The sequence below is a fragment of the Oryctolagus cuniculus genome, unplaced genomic scaffold (genome assembly GCF_964237555.1).
Source record: "Oryctolagus cuniculus unplaced genomic scaffold, mOryCun1.1 SCAFFOLD_35, whole genome shotgun sequence".
Classification (NCBI taxonomy): Eukaryota; Metazoa; Chordata; class Mammalia; order Lagomorpha; family Leporidae; genus Oryctolagus; species Oryctolagus cuniculus.
The window spans coordinates 1,640,407-1,653,926 of record NW_027208301.1 but is presented as its reverse complement, the minus strand read 5'-3'; the positions used below and the strand labels follow the sequence as shown (position 1 = coordinate 1,653,926).

The 13,520-nt window shown below is 38.1% G+C and overlaps 2 long non-coding RNA genes across 6 annotated transcripts in view; one reads left to right on the top strand and one right to left on the bottom strand.

Moving 5' to 3' along the window:
- Nucleotides 1-13,031, bottom strand: part of LOC127485689 (uncharacterized) — an 89,217-nt gene extending 76,186 nt beyond the window's left edge. For 4 of the 5 annotated variants that reach the window (XR_011385993.1, XR_011385994.1, XR_011385995.1 and 1 more), the window contains exon 1: nucleotides 12,792-13,031. This is a non-coding gene — a long non-coding RNA (uncharacterized lncRNA). The remainder of the gene's footprint in view (nucleotides 1-12,791) is intronic. The other variant, XR_011385992.1, reaches the window with a different exon arrangement.
- A 46-nt stretch (nucleotides 13,032-13,077) lies between these two features.
- LOC127488761 (uncharacterized) overlaps nucleotides 13,078-13,520 on the top strand; it is a 66,907-nt gene continuing 66,464 nt past the window's right edge. The window contains exon 1 of the long non-coding RNA XR_011385999.1: nucleotides 13,078-13,228. This is a non-coding gene — a long non-coding RNA (uncharacterized lncRNA). The remainder of the gene's footprint in view (nucleotides 13,229-13,520) is intronic.

Below are 13,520 nucleotides of genomic sequence, written 5' to 3'. Positions count from 1 at the left end.
CACCCATATGGGATTCTGGAGTTGCAGGTGGTGGTTTAACCTGCTGTGCCATAGTGATGGCCCCATGACTTGGGGTCTTAAAACTAAAATGCAATGTATATCCAAGGTAAAGTCTTGCAGTAAGATGAAGATTTTACTTCTCATTTTGAATGATATTCATACATCTAAACATAAATTTTATCAAAATTATCTAAAGCCTCTTCAGCAAATATTTGTAAAGATAAATTACCCAATGTGTGTTAATATATTAGAGCACTTCATAAAGTTTATGGAAATTGAATAAAAAGATAAATTTCTTGAGGTGCCTGCTACCCCTGATGGGGATCTACAGTGAGTTTCCACCTCCTGGCCTCAGCTTGGCCTAGTGATTGCTGATGAAGCCATTTTGGAAAGTGAACTAGTGGATGGGAGATATCTTCCCATCTTTGTCTCTCTCAAACAAATCAATATAAAGAAAATTATACAATGCACATTCCTTAAAGTTAAGAGTTTACATCTCCCTGTATAGAATGTTAGGTTCAGTGGGACTGACTCAGAGCCTAGAAATCTGCATTTAGTATAATATTCCCTGTCGTTCTTTTGTATAACTGAAGATAGTATCACTTTAAGAAGTCACTGGTTTAGGGACCATAAATCTGATTTCACAGTCCTCAATCAAGTTTCACTTCATGAATAAAACCTATATCATTCTACTCAAAAACAGCAATACTTTCACCTCCCAAATTCTCTCAACTTCTGAGATATCACCATTCTTTTCATATTCTTTCAAACTAAACTGCTTTTTGAAATTTAATTATTGTTAACTAATTTGTGAAAAGTATATCTAATACTGCACAAATATCATGTTTTTAAATCATCCATATATTTCAAAGTGTACATTAATTTTTTTTAACTTTTATTTAATGAATATAAATTTCCAAAGTACAACTTATGGATTACAATGGCTTCCCCCCCATAACGTTCCTCCCACCCGCAACCCTCCCCTTTCCCACTCCCTCTCCCCTTCCATTCACATCAAGATTCATTTTTGATTCTCTTTATATACAGAAGATCAGTTTAGCATACATTAAGTAAAGATTTCAACAGTTTGCTCCCACACAAACATAAAGTGAAAAATAATAGATGATTTTTTAAATGCTGATGAAATCAGATCAGACCTATTGTCATGTTTAATCCCAGTGAGAGTCAAGTTGGGAATTGATAATTTCTTTTTTTTTTTAACAGAAGATCAGTTTAGTATACATTAAGTAAAGATTTCAACAGTTTGCACCCCCATAGAAACACAAAGCGAAATATACTGTTTGAGTACTCATTATAGCATTAAGTCTCAATGTACAGCACATTGAGGACAGAGATCCTACATGAGGAGTAAGTGCACAGTGACTCCTGTTGTTGACTTTACAAATTGACACTCCTGTTTATGGCATCAGTAATCTCCCTATGCACCAGTCATGAGTTTCCAAGGCTATGGAAGCCTTTTGAGTTCACCGACTCTTATCTTGTTTAGACAAGGTCATAGTCAAAATGGAGGTTCTTTCCTCCCTTCAGAGAAAGGTACCTCCTTCTTTGAAGACCTGTTCTTTCCACTGGGATCTCACTCACAGAGATCTTTCATTTAGGTGTTTTTTTTTTTTTTTTTTGCCAGAGTGTCTTGGCTTTCCATGCCTGAAATACTCTCATGGGCTTTTCAGCCAGATCGGAAAGTGTACATTAATTTTTAAACTCCTATACTCAACAATTGTGTAAGTGTAAGACACGTCTGTGAAATCTTTACCTATCCAGATGCTCTGGAGAGTGATACTACAAATGCATTTCTTATACAGAGAGCTTGCACATGAGGCACAAAGCCCATTTTTCTATATGCTGGCTATGTTATCCTCAGAAGAAGACATATGTTCTTATAAACAGAGAGAGGGTCTCACACTCCAGAAACAACACAGGTTGGAATCATGCTAACAGCTGTGTCACACTGCAGTAGAACCTGGCCTCTGACCACTGCCCTTTTGCTGGAACTAAGATAGGTCAGCTGATGGAGAGCAAGCAGTTTTACAAAAGATAAAATTTCATACCATTCCCTTACGTATTCATTTATCACTTGCTTCTGAAATAATCCTGTAAAACTTTTGTATCCCTTTTATAGACTATCCAAAGTAGAGCAATTAGAGGAAGTGTTTCTCCTTTAAATAAGAAGTATAATGACACACACTTGAGTTAAAATCAGCTAAAAGCTAGATAAAGAAAACATAAATATAATAGTTAATAAAGTGTTTTGCATATCTGAAATAGTGGGAAACCTTCAGAGTGGTTTTTTAACTTCTCTGATGACAAATAAATTGCATAAAACAGTGTCATAACGGTAATACTGACATTCTTCACTCTTTCTTTAATGTGCAGATAATAGAGAATAGCAAAAGTAATCAATGCATTGCCCTGTTATCTTGGAAACTAAAAAGAGAGAGAGAGAGAGAGACAGAGAGACAGAGACTCATTTCAAACAGATAATACATGCATAGGATTACATATTTCCAATATATCTAGAGGAAAAATAATTTTCATGAAGTTACTAAACTCCTAGAATTTTGAGCCTTGTCAAAACAACAAAGTGTCACCAATTGACAATTTTTGACATGGCATAATTATCAACTTAATAACAGAGAATTAGAAAACCAGACCCTGTAAGCATGCCTAGAATTTCCAGGCCTTCTGAACACTGGAGCCTGAAATGGTGCTTTCCAGTCTACAAATTTATTTCTTTAAGATTTATTTGAAAGTCAGGGTTACACAAAAAGAGGAGAGGCAGAGAGAGAGAGGTCTTCCATCTGATGGTTCACTTCCCAGATGGCCACAACAGCCAGAGCTGTGCCAATCTGAAGCCAGGAGCCAGGAGCTTCTTCTGGGTCTCTCACATAGGTGCAGGGGCCCAGTGACTTGGGCCATCTTCTATGCTTTCCCAGGCCATAGCAGAGAGCCGGGCAGGAAGAGGAGCAGCCGGGACCAGAACCAGCACCTATATGGGATTCTGAAGCTTCAGGCCAGGGCGTTAACCCGCTGCGTCACAGCGCCGGCCCCTCTACAAATTTATATTCATTAAAAAGCCGAAACTTCTTCTGAGAGCCAATTCCCATTTATGAATATAAAATGTCAGTGAATCTTGTACTATAGGATGCACTAATGTTAAGAAATGTTATAAAATTTAAGTACAGACTTGTATTTTATGCTCATTTAATTTTATCATGGTAACTTCAAGTTCGTCAAAGCACTTACATATTTATAATATTTTTAGAAATAAGATGAAATGGTAAGTGGACAACTATAAAATTATTCATGGGCAGATTTTATGCATTACAATTCAGCTTTTTAAAAAAAGTTAGGGTGTTTTCATTAAACTGTTATCAATAACTTCAAACTTTCATTGATATTCTTGTTAAAAAGTCTAAGAGAAATTAAGCTACATTTTTAAGTGTATTTTTTTAATTTAAACACTCAAGTAATTGTTGAAGTTAATTTGCTTTGTAGAAAAGTTAAAAATGAGGATCTTAGGGCCAGCATTGTGGTATAGTGCATAAAGCTGCTCTTTGTGACTTGGGCACCACATGTGGGTGCTGTTTTGAGTCTGAGTGCTCCATTTCTGGTCCAACTGCCTGCTAATGTGCCTTGGAAAGCAGCAAAAGATGGTCCAAGTCCTTGAGCCCCCTACCATCCATGTGGAAGACCCAGAAGAAGCTCCTGGCTCCTGGCTTCAGATTAGCCCAGCTCCAATCATTGCCGCCATCTGGGGAATGAATCTATACATGCAAGACTCTCTCTCTCTCTCTCTCTCTCTCTCTCTCTCCTCTGTCTCCATAATCAAACTGAGGATCTCCACCAAACAGTAAATTCATATAGTTTAGTATATTTCCTAGGAATATACTGTGTACTATGACAGTATACTACAGTGTTTTATATTTCTTTATTTCTGTGTAATTTTCATTATCCCCATGGTAAATTTGGGAACAGAATCATCAGAGTTATACAACTGTAATATTTATGTCATGGTTCATTTGCAGATATAGTTGAGAAAATTTTCCCAAAGTTTTTATTTTCCAAAATTATGCATTTTACAGATTCTGAATTGTTGGACATATAAATCATACAGTTCTATTTATTGCCTTCAGTTTGTAACAGTAGATTGTCTTGTGTCATGATCATGCACTATCAAGTCCTAATAGTTTATTGCATCACTGTTTGGTGTTTTTCTTTTTCCAGAAAGGCGATGAAATAAATATGGAAGATGAATGGAAGGGATAAATACAGGTGCATACATATAATGAGAAAAGACCACAAGCTAAGGTAATACTGAGGGGTAGATCACTGCTCAATTGAGCACAGATACAGGAAAGGAATGGGGGGAGTGTGTAGAAACATTTCTGCAGCAGTAAGCAAGCATCAAAAACTCTCTGGACTCAGGATAAGTAGTGAGCAGAGGATTAAAAAACTGACCTTGCTGCATCTGCTCCAGTTCAAATCCAAGTTCCAGACTGGGTAGCAGATGGGTGTGTAAAGGGCAAAATTAATTCATCCCAAATTATCCAGACACTGAGGATATCATGTGAATGCCTTCAACATAGAAACAAATCATTTTATGCCACAGAATTTTCAGAGTTCCTTGATCCTTGCTCTAGAAACATCATCTAGTCATTCACTTTTTTTCTTGATGCAAGTTTCAGTTTTGGAGGATTTTTTTTTTTTTAATTTACTCTTTTAAACTGACATCTCATCAGATCACTCAATTCACCTTCATGTAAATTAATTCTTCTACTATATTTATTCTGATATTCAGAATATTAGTTGTTATAATCATTGTTACCATTAATACATAATTTATGATTTCTATAACTTTATTAACTTTTTCTCATTTTAGAACCATGACATACAAAAATCTTTCTAGCATAAGACTCAGATTTGTTATTTTGTTCTATTTCACCCAGTAGGTGCTTTTTGTCACTTCACATGTTATTACTTATTCCTCTCCAGAGAGTGTTTAGCTGTTAGTGAACTGTTCATATGGAAGCCAGAATCAGGTGATTCGAATCAGATGCCTGACACTCAGTGCTACCAGAGGATCAGTGCAGTTGCTGCTTTCTGAGCCTGCTGCAGTCAGCAGCCTGGGATTTCCTTCTGATCAGAAACCCTCTGAAAGTTGTTTTCAGTGAAGAAATATGTCTTACTGACTCTATCAGGAAATCATTTAAGGACTTCATGCTATTTCTTTTTGGTCACTATTTTTCATTTTCAAAGAAAGTGGCAACCCACTTCATTTCCTCTTTTCAAGAGAAATATGGATCTTCAGAAGGAGAAGATTTATGATTCTGGTTACTAAGCCCAGCTCTTATAAATTGTAATATGTACTGTTACAGAAACCTGGGGTGGGAAAATCCCTCATTCAAACAAGCATCAGAGACAGTAGAGAATCCAAGCAGTTTATAATGCCAGTGGGCTCAGCTGGAATAATTTCCTGAAAAATGAGCAACAATCCCAAGTTTATTACAATATTTATAGGTTCATAAGCATCATGCTTTACCTGTTACAACATTGGTAGGGTTAAATTGCAGCGTACCTGACTTAGGACCACAGTTTCAATGGTTGGTGGGTCTTGTATGTTTGTAAAAGAGTTACCAGGGGCAGATTCATTAGGACAGATTTGTGAATGGAGTTTACAAAAGCAAAACTTAGGACATCTTCCCTCCCTAGACAAGGTAACACTAGGTAGCTGTTTCACTAGCTAATGTGAGCAGCCACTATTAAAAGCTTGGGGTGCAGGGCCCAAGCACTTGGGCCGTCCTCCACTGTACTTCCTGGGCCAAAGCAGAGAGCTGGCCTGGAAGAGGGGCAACTGGGACAGAATCCAGCACCCCAACTGGGACTAGAACCTGGTGTGCCGGCGCCGCAAGGTGGAGGATTAGCTTAGTGAGCGCGGTGCCGGCCGCCATATTTCTTCTACAGTAAAAGTTATAAACTATGCTTTTAATTAGTTCAGTGATAGCCTGTCACACTCTTGGAGATAGATAAATATCAAGGAGAAACTGAGCTTTTACATGAAGATGCTTCATGAAAAGAAAACATAAGGATTTTATTTGTAAAAATATTGTTTGTTCAAATTTCTACTTAAGAATTCCATACTCCTGATTGGATTCAACATGGCTGAAAAAGGTATAGCCACACTAACTTAAACTGGTTCAGGGATGTGAAAAGAAAAAAGGAAGCATCACCTTAATTCCCAAACAAGGAAGAACTATGAGAAAGAGAAGTATACTTCCATGTTCCTGATGAAAATATGTGTAAAAATTCTCAATATAATACAAGCTAATCTAATCCAACAATAAATCACATCATTTATATGGAACATATGGGATGATTAAACATATGCAAATCAATAAATAGGATACATCACATTAACAAGTTGAGAACAAAAATCACATGATCATCTCAATACATACAAAGTGAGTATTTGATAAAATATAACATCCTTTCATGATAAAAGCCTTAAGAAAACTGGGTACAGAAGGAACATACCTCATGAGGATCAAGGCCACCTATGACAAACCCACAGTCAACATTATATTGATTTTGAGAAATATTGAATCATTTCCACTAAAATCTGAAACCAGATAATGATGCCTACTTTCACAATTGCTATTTAATATAATTCTGGAGATTTTAGCCAGAGCCATTAGGCATGAAATAAAAATCATAGGGACACAAGTTGGAAAGGAGAGGTCAAACTCTCCCTCATTACAGGAAACATGATTCTATATAGAGAGGAACAAAAAAAATTACACTAAGAGACTATTGGAACTCATAAGAGAGCTAGGTAAAGTTGCAAGATATAAAATCAGCACGCAAGAATCAATTGCCGGCCAGCATCGTGGCTCACTTGGCTAATCCTCTGCCTGTGGTGCTGGCACCCCAGGTTCCAGTCCCAGTTGGGGCACTGGTTCTGTCCCAGTTGCTCCTCTTCCAGTCCAACTCTCTGCTGTGGCCTGGGAAGGCAGTGGAGGATGGCCCAAGTGCTTGGGCCCTGCACCCACATGGGAGACCAAGAGAAAGCACCTGGCTCCTGGCTTCAAATTGGCACAGTGTGCTAGCCACAGTGCACCAGTCATAGCGGCCATTATGGGGGATGAACCAACGGAAAGGAAGACCTTTCTCTCTGTCTCACTCTCTCACTGTCCATTCTGCCTGTCAAAATAAATAAATAAATAAAAATTAAAAAAAATCAATTGCCTTTGAATACACAATGCCACAGCTGAGAAAGAACATAAATATCACTACTATTCAGAGTAGCTAATTCAAATCTATAAAGCTTTAAATAAATTTAACCAAGGATGTGAAATTTATAAAAACTTTAAAGAAAGAAATAGAAGAAGAAAAAATTGGAATTAGTGTCACCAAGATGTCCATACTACAAAAAGAAGTTTACAGATTCAATGAGATTCCAATAAAAATACCACGGACATTTTCTCATATCTAAAGAAGTAATGCTAAAATTCAGATGTAAGCAAAGAGGCACCAAATAGCAAACACAATCTTAAACAGCAAAAACAAAGCTGGAAGCATCACAATACCAGATTTTAAGACATTCTACAGGACAGTTACAATCAAAACAGTCTGGTACCTGAAAAACATGAAGTCTGTTCTCTTTATTTTAATAAAATTTTTTCAAATGATCACACCATGGCAGTGAATGGACTTATTACACACTTATTAACATAATGATAAGATTTTAAGGAACTAAACAAGCTGAAGTAAGTGTTAATAAATGACAATTAAGAATACACAGCAGTGATTCTTGGGAAAAAATGGGAAATAATGCTATAAGAGGTATCACTGAATTAGAATAGAAAAATACATACATAAATAAAAATCTCCCAAATGCTTACTAGAATTTGGTGTACAATAATTGTGGGATTTCAGATTAATTAAGATGGCCTGCAATAAATGTTAAAGGAACTGTGCTAGTCACCTGGAGGGAGGAGGTGTTTAAAACACACATTTGAGGCAGGGTAAAATAATACACAGCTTGAATAAATCACAAAATACTACGCTTCAGTGAGGTAGAGCCACTTCAAATCTGATAGTAAATTCAACAGACTCAGAGTTAAAGACTGAATTATTTAAATTCACAAAAGTAAACATTTTAACACAAAATGAACCATAAGGAATGTCTTAAATATTTATAAGATATGAATCCTCTATATAATGGGTGAATTACTCCATTACATAAGAAGCTGCCACAAATCAATATAAAAATCTAAAAATCAAACAGAAAAAAATGGACAAAAATATGGATATACATCATATGTATGACAATATGCATCAGAATTATGAATGCCTATGCTCTTTAACTCAGCAATTTTAGTTCTAGTAATTTAATCTGGTGGTTTAATTCACCTCTGTGAATGGGCATACATCAATGATATCTATTACAGCATGTATTGTTATAAAAATAAAAAATTGGATTAAGCAGCTAGTTAAAAACAAACATCTGAATAATAGACCATGAGTTTCAAAAAAATGAGGAAGCACTTCAGGCAATGATACTCTGAGGGCATGAGCACCATTTATTATAACTTTTAGAAATTTTATTGCATTTTAATTACATAAATAAAGGAAGTACAAGCCATAATAAAATTATTACATGATACTATAGAAAAGCAAGCTTGTACACTTGAAAGAAATGGAACAAAATTTCTAGAGATCCCATATAGTCAGTTAAGTAGAAAATTACTGAATAGATTAAATAGGGCAGTGCACAGAGCTGAACAGAGAATTGGGCCAGTACAAGATGCATCTGAAGATATTATAATAGAATACACCAAAGATAAAGAGAAGTAAATATAAACAAATTGTTCAGGGATCTGAAGTAAATAACAAGAAATCTAAAGTTAATCTTATTGGAGATGCATAAGGAGATACTAGGCATCAGTGGCTGAGGTGACAGTTGAGAATGATCTAGAATTGATGATGGATGTAGGATTATCACATTCAGAGAGCACAAATTAGCTCAAGTACAATGCAAAGATAATCTACACCTAGGCACATTGTTGTGAAACCTCAGAACACCAAAAACTTAAAATATAAGCGGTGTCAACAGTAAATAAAGACAGGATGGAAATCACCCTTATATACATCAGCTGACACCACTTGGGGTCTTTCCACATCAAGGACTATAGCCAGAGGACCATGAGCTGGCATGTTCACATGTTAAGGGTACGGGACATTCCAGAATTACACACATGGAAATTAGGATTCTATAGATGAAATTTATCTTTCATACACTTATACAAAATAAACATTGAATTGCCTTGTTCAGGACAATTTCCATTGATAAATCCAGAAAACAGTCATCAATCTAGGTAGGCTAGATTTAAATGCCAGGAGGTCAGGCAAAGCTGGCAGGAGCAGGCAGGAGCAGGAAAGACCCAGAGAGTTAGGAGTTGGCAAGTGACAAGCATAAAATTATTTTTGCACCAAATTAAACATTTCATTTTGTTTTTCCATGAAATTTTTAAAATACCCTGGCACTCCAAGTTGCTCCTCTTCCAATCCAGCTCTCTGCTGTGGCCTGGGAAGGCAGTGGAGGGTGGCCCAAGTGCTTGGGCCCTGCACCCACATGGGAGATCAGGAGAAGCACCTGGCTCCTGGCTTCAGATCAGCATGCTGTGCCGGCCACGGTGTGCCGGCCACAGTGTGCTGGCCACAGCGTGCCAGCCACAGTGGCCACTGGGGGCTGAACCAACAGAAAAAGGAAGACCTTTCTCTCTGTCTCTCACTCTCACTCTGCCTGTCAAAAAAAAAAAAAAAATAATAACCTGGCACACCATGAATAGGCTCAAATACAGATATTGAGGTTAAAGAAAAAGTAAACAAACTCATCACAAGAATTTAAAGAAGCAATATATTGAAATAAAATGTTAAAACACCTAAACTACTAGTTTCACATCTGGGAATGAAGCCAAAAAAATACTTTTAATGGATGTAGAAACAGTGCATTAAGAGGTCTTTTTCTTTTTTAATTAAGTAAATAATAAAGGGCAGAAAGCCAGAGAGGTGAAGAGAAAGAGAGGTTAAAATCAGATAGAAAGGAAAAAAAAAGCAGATCCATTGACTGATTCATTCCCAAATAGTGTCAATGGCCATACTGGGATGGAATTGAAGCTAAGAGCAAAAAGTGTAATCTATGCCTATCCTGTGAGTTTTGGGAACCCAATTAATTGAGCCAAACTACTATCTCTCTGAGTCTACATTAGCGGGATTATGAAATCATGAGCTGGAATCAGGAATCAAATCCAGGTGCTCCAGTGTATGATACAGATATTTAAACAACCATCTGGAACACTAGACTAAATGCCTACACCTTAGAAACTTATTCCTAATAAAACTGGATCTATACATGCAGAAGTATGAAACAAGACCCCTACCTAACACCTTACACAAAAGTCCACTCAAAGTGATCAAAGCCCTTAATACATAACTCGATACCATCAAACTGAACATTGGGGGAACCCTATAAAATATTTTTTACATAGGCAAAAACTTCTTGGAAAATATCCCAGAGCACAAGCAAACAAAGCTAAAATTGACAAATGGCATTACATAAAACTGAGAAGGTTCTGCACTGCAAAAGAAACACTAAGAAAGTTAGTGAGGCAACCAACAGAATGGGAGGAAATATTTGCAAACTGAGGAACTGATAAAGGATTAATAGAATCTATAAAGAGCTCAAGAAATTCAACAACCTCCTTATTTGATTTATAGTGGTATAAATTTAATTCTTCAACAAACAGCTATGACTCTCCTTCTGCCTTGCTTAGAATACTGAGGGAATTCCTGAATTTATAAAATAGAACTCAAATTCACTAGCAACTGGGCATTCTTTTAGGGATTTAAGTTTATGTTTAATTTCTCTTAATAAACTTCATATATTTTGTTCTGTATTTGCCATTTATGATGTTATGCTTGCTCAATTCCACTCTTCTTATCTGGGAACACCTTTATGCTGCTTCTTTACATATCTACCTTGAAATTCCATCCCAAATAGCATATAAAATAATTCTTTCATTGCTTAATGAAAATCACATTTCATCTGTACTTGGTAGTACTGAAGAGTACATATACTTATATACATTTATATAAAAAATTTATTTACATTATAGTAGATTATAGTAAAGATTCACTCAGATATATATATCCTGATATGACTCCTTGCTCTAGTTCTCTGAGAGTCCTAGTAAGGGTCATACATGGAAAGGTTAAGGAGTGTTAGAGATTGAACAGCACTTATGAAAGTGTGTACTCACACTTAGAAGCAAATGATAAACACAAAATGAGAACACAACCTTATAAAAATGTTTTGAAATGATAAGAATGATAGTATGTATCTTATATAAATGTCCTTACAAAATCAAAAAAGAAAAAAAAAGTGGATTTCCTCTCCCTGACAAAACTGTCTTGGATGATTTAGAGTTGCAATGTTGAGTTCACTTATTGCTACCCAGTGCCTAAAATGCAGCTAGCATTAACCAAGAGGTGCTGTCAATGTGAGGCTCACAACAGACTGGAAATAATAATTTAAAATCCTCACCAATAATTTTTATAATAAGTTGAAATATATTTTTATATTTTATTTGGCTGAAGAAAATGTCATTAGAATAATTTTACCTCCTTATTTTTACTTTTTTAATATGCGTACTAGAAAATTTATAATTACACCTCACATATGTTTCTACTGGAATCACCTGCCTGGTGGTAGAAGAACAGACATAGACACCTGACCCAGACCTTTGAAATTATAGGACATTATTCTTCCAGCACCTAGAGTAATTTAACTTGAATTCCTCTCTATTTTGGAAAATAAAGGAATAGTGAGGGCTATGGAATCATGGTAGACCTGCCCCACTACTAGCATAGCTGGCAAAGGCCAACACTGTCACTGATTTACCATTCTTCTTTCTTGATAAGCCTGACAATTTTTTTAAATAGGATGGGGGTGTAGAAATATATGGGCAGAACTTTTGGAAGTGACACTCAAATCTGATTAAGAGGGAGGACCTAAAGCTTGAAAAGAAGGCATAGATCTCCTAGGACTTACCTATGTGTACATGCACATACACATACATTTACATCCTATTTAAAAAATTGAGTCAGGCTTATCAAGAAAGAAGAATGGTAAATCAGTGACAGTGTTGGCCTGAGCCAGCTATGCTAGTAGTGGGGCAGGTCTATGATGATTCCATGGCCCTCACTATTCCCTTATTTTCCTTTATTTCAAAGCAAACAGTGAGAGGCCAGCATTATGACCAAGCGGGTTAAGCCACTGCTTAACTGGCATCTGTTTTTGGACTGCTAGAGTCCCTGCTTATCTGCTTCCAACACAGCTCCCCAGTAATAGGCTTGGGAAAGAAAAAAGGATTGTTCAAGTTTAAGTACCTGCCACCCATGTAGGAGACTCAGAGTTCCTGGCTCAAGATGTGCTATCAATGTGAGGCTCACAACAGACTGGAGATAAATGATAAATGAATTTAAAGAGGCTGTGGGAAAGATCAATGTTTTACAAATCCTATGAAAGGTCAATAGGCAGAGTGGACAACAAATATTGACAGGAGAAAAGAGAAAAAAGATTAAATTATGTTATATTTTTAAGTATCGTTCAGATCAATATTAAAAAGCAATACCAATGACCCAACAGGAAAATGAGCAGGAATACGAGGAAAATGAAGGCTCCGGAAGTGGATACACAGAACTGTACTCACTGAGGCAGGGTCGGCCAGCATCAGGCAGGATCCGCCAGGGAGAAGGACGTGGACCCAGGTCGAGGCCACGGGCGGCAGGAGCTCGGAGGTGCGCGCCCGGGGGCGGCCACTGCAGACCTGAACCCAGGCCTGTCCCTCCTGTTCCCATCCAGGACACCCGACGTCAGGGGTCCTGCTGTGAGGGATGCTGATTGGCTCCGTCCTCTGTGACGTTGCGTGCACGCAAGACCGGCAAACTGCCCAATCAGGCACGGTGCCGTCCACGCTGTGTCAGCACGCGGGCCTTGACGTCACAGTCGTCTTAGCGTTCCAGCGAGTGAGGTCCGGGGAGGCAGCTCAGCTGCCGTGAGTCTGCCTAAGTGAAGTCGGCCTCTGCCTCTCTCCACTTTCGCTCACCGGGGACTCTGGGCACCTACGGAGCCGGACACCGCGACACGGTGAGTGTGTGGGCCTGGGGGTCCGAGAGGGGAACCCGGAGCTGCAGGCCGGGAGGACGCTGGCCCTGCCACTGTGGACTCCATATTGGCGCTGGCATAGGGCTTCCCTCGGTCCCCAGACCCCTGGGTTGAGGGCTCTGCCGGCACCCAGGACCCCCGAGGTCCTGCCGCTTCTCTGCCCGCAGAGACTTCTCGGTCCCGGAGCTATAGCGGGCAGCTGTGTGGCGGCAGCTCCGCGTCTCCCCGATTGTGCAGCGGGGACGGGGTGGTCACTAGGGAGAACGCAGGCTCT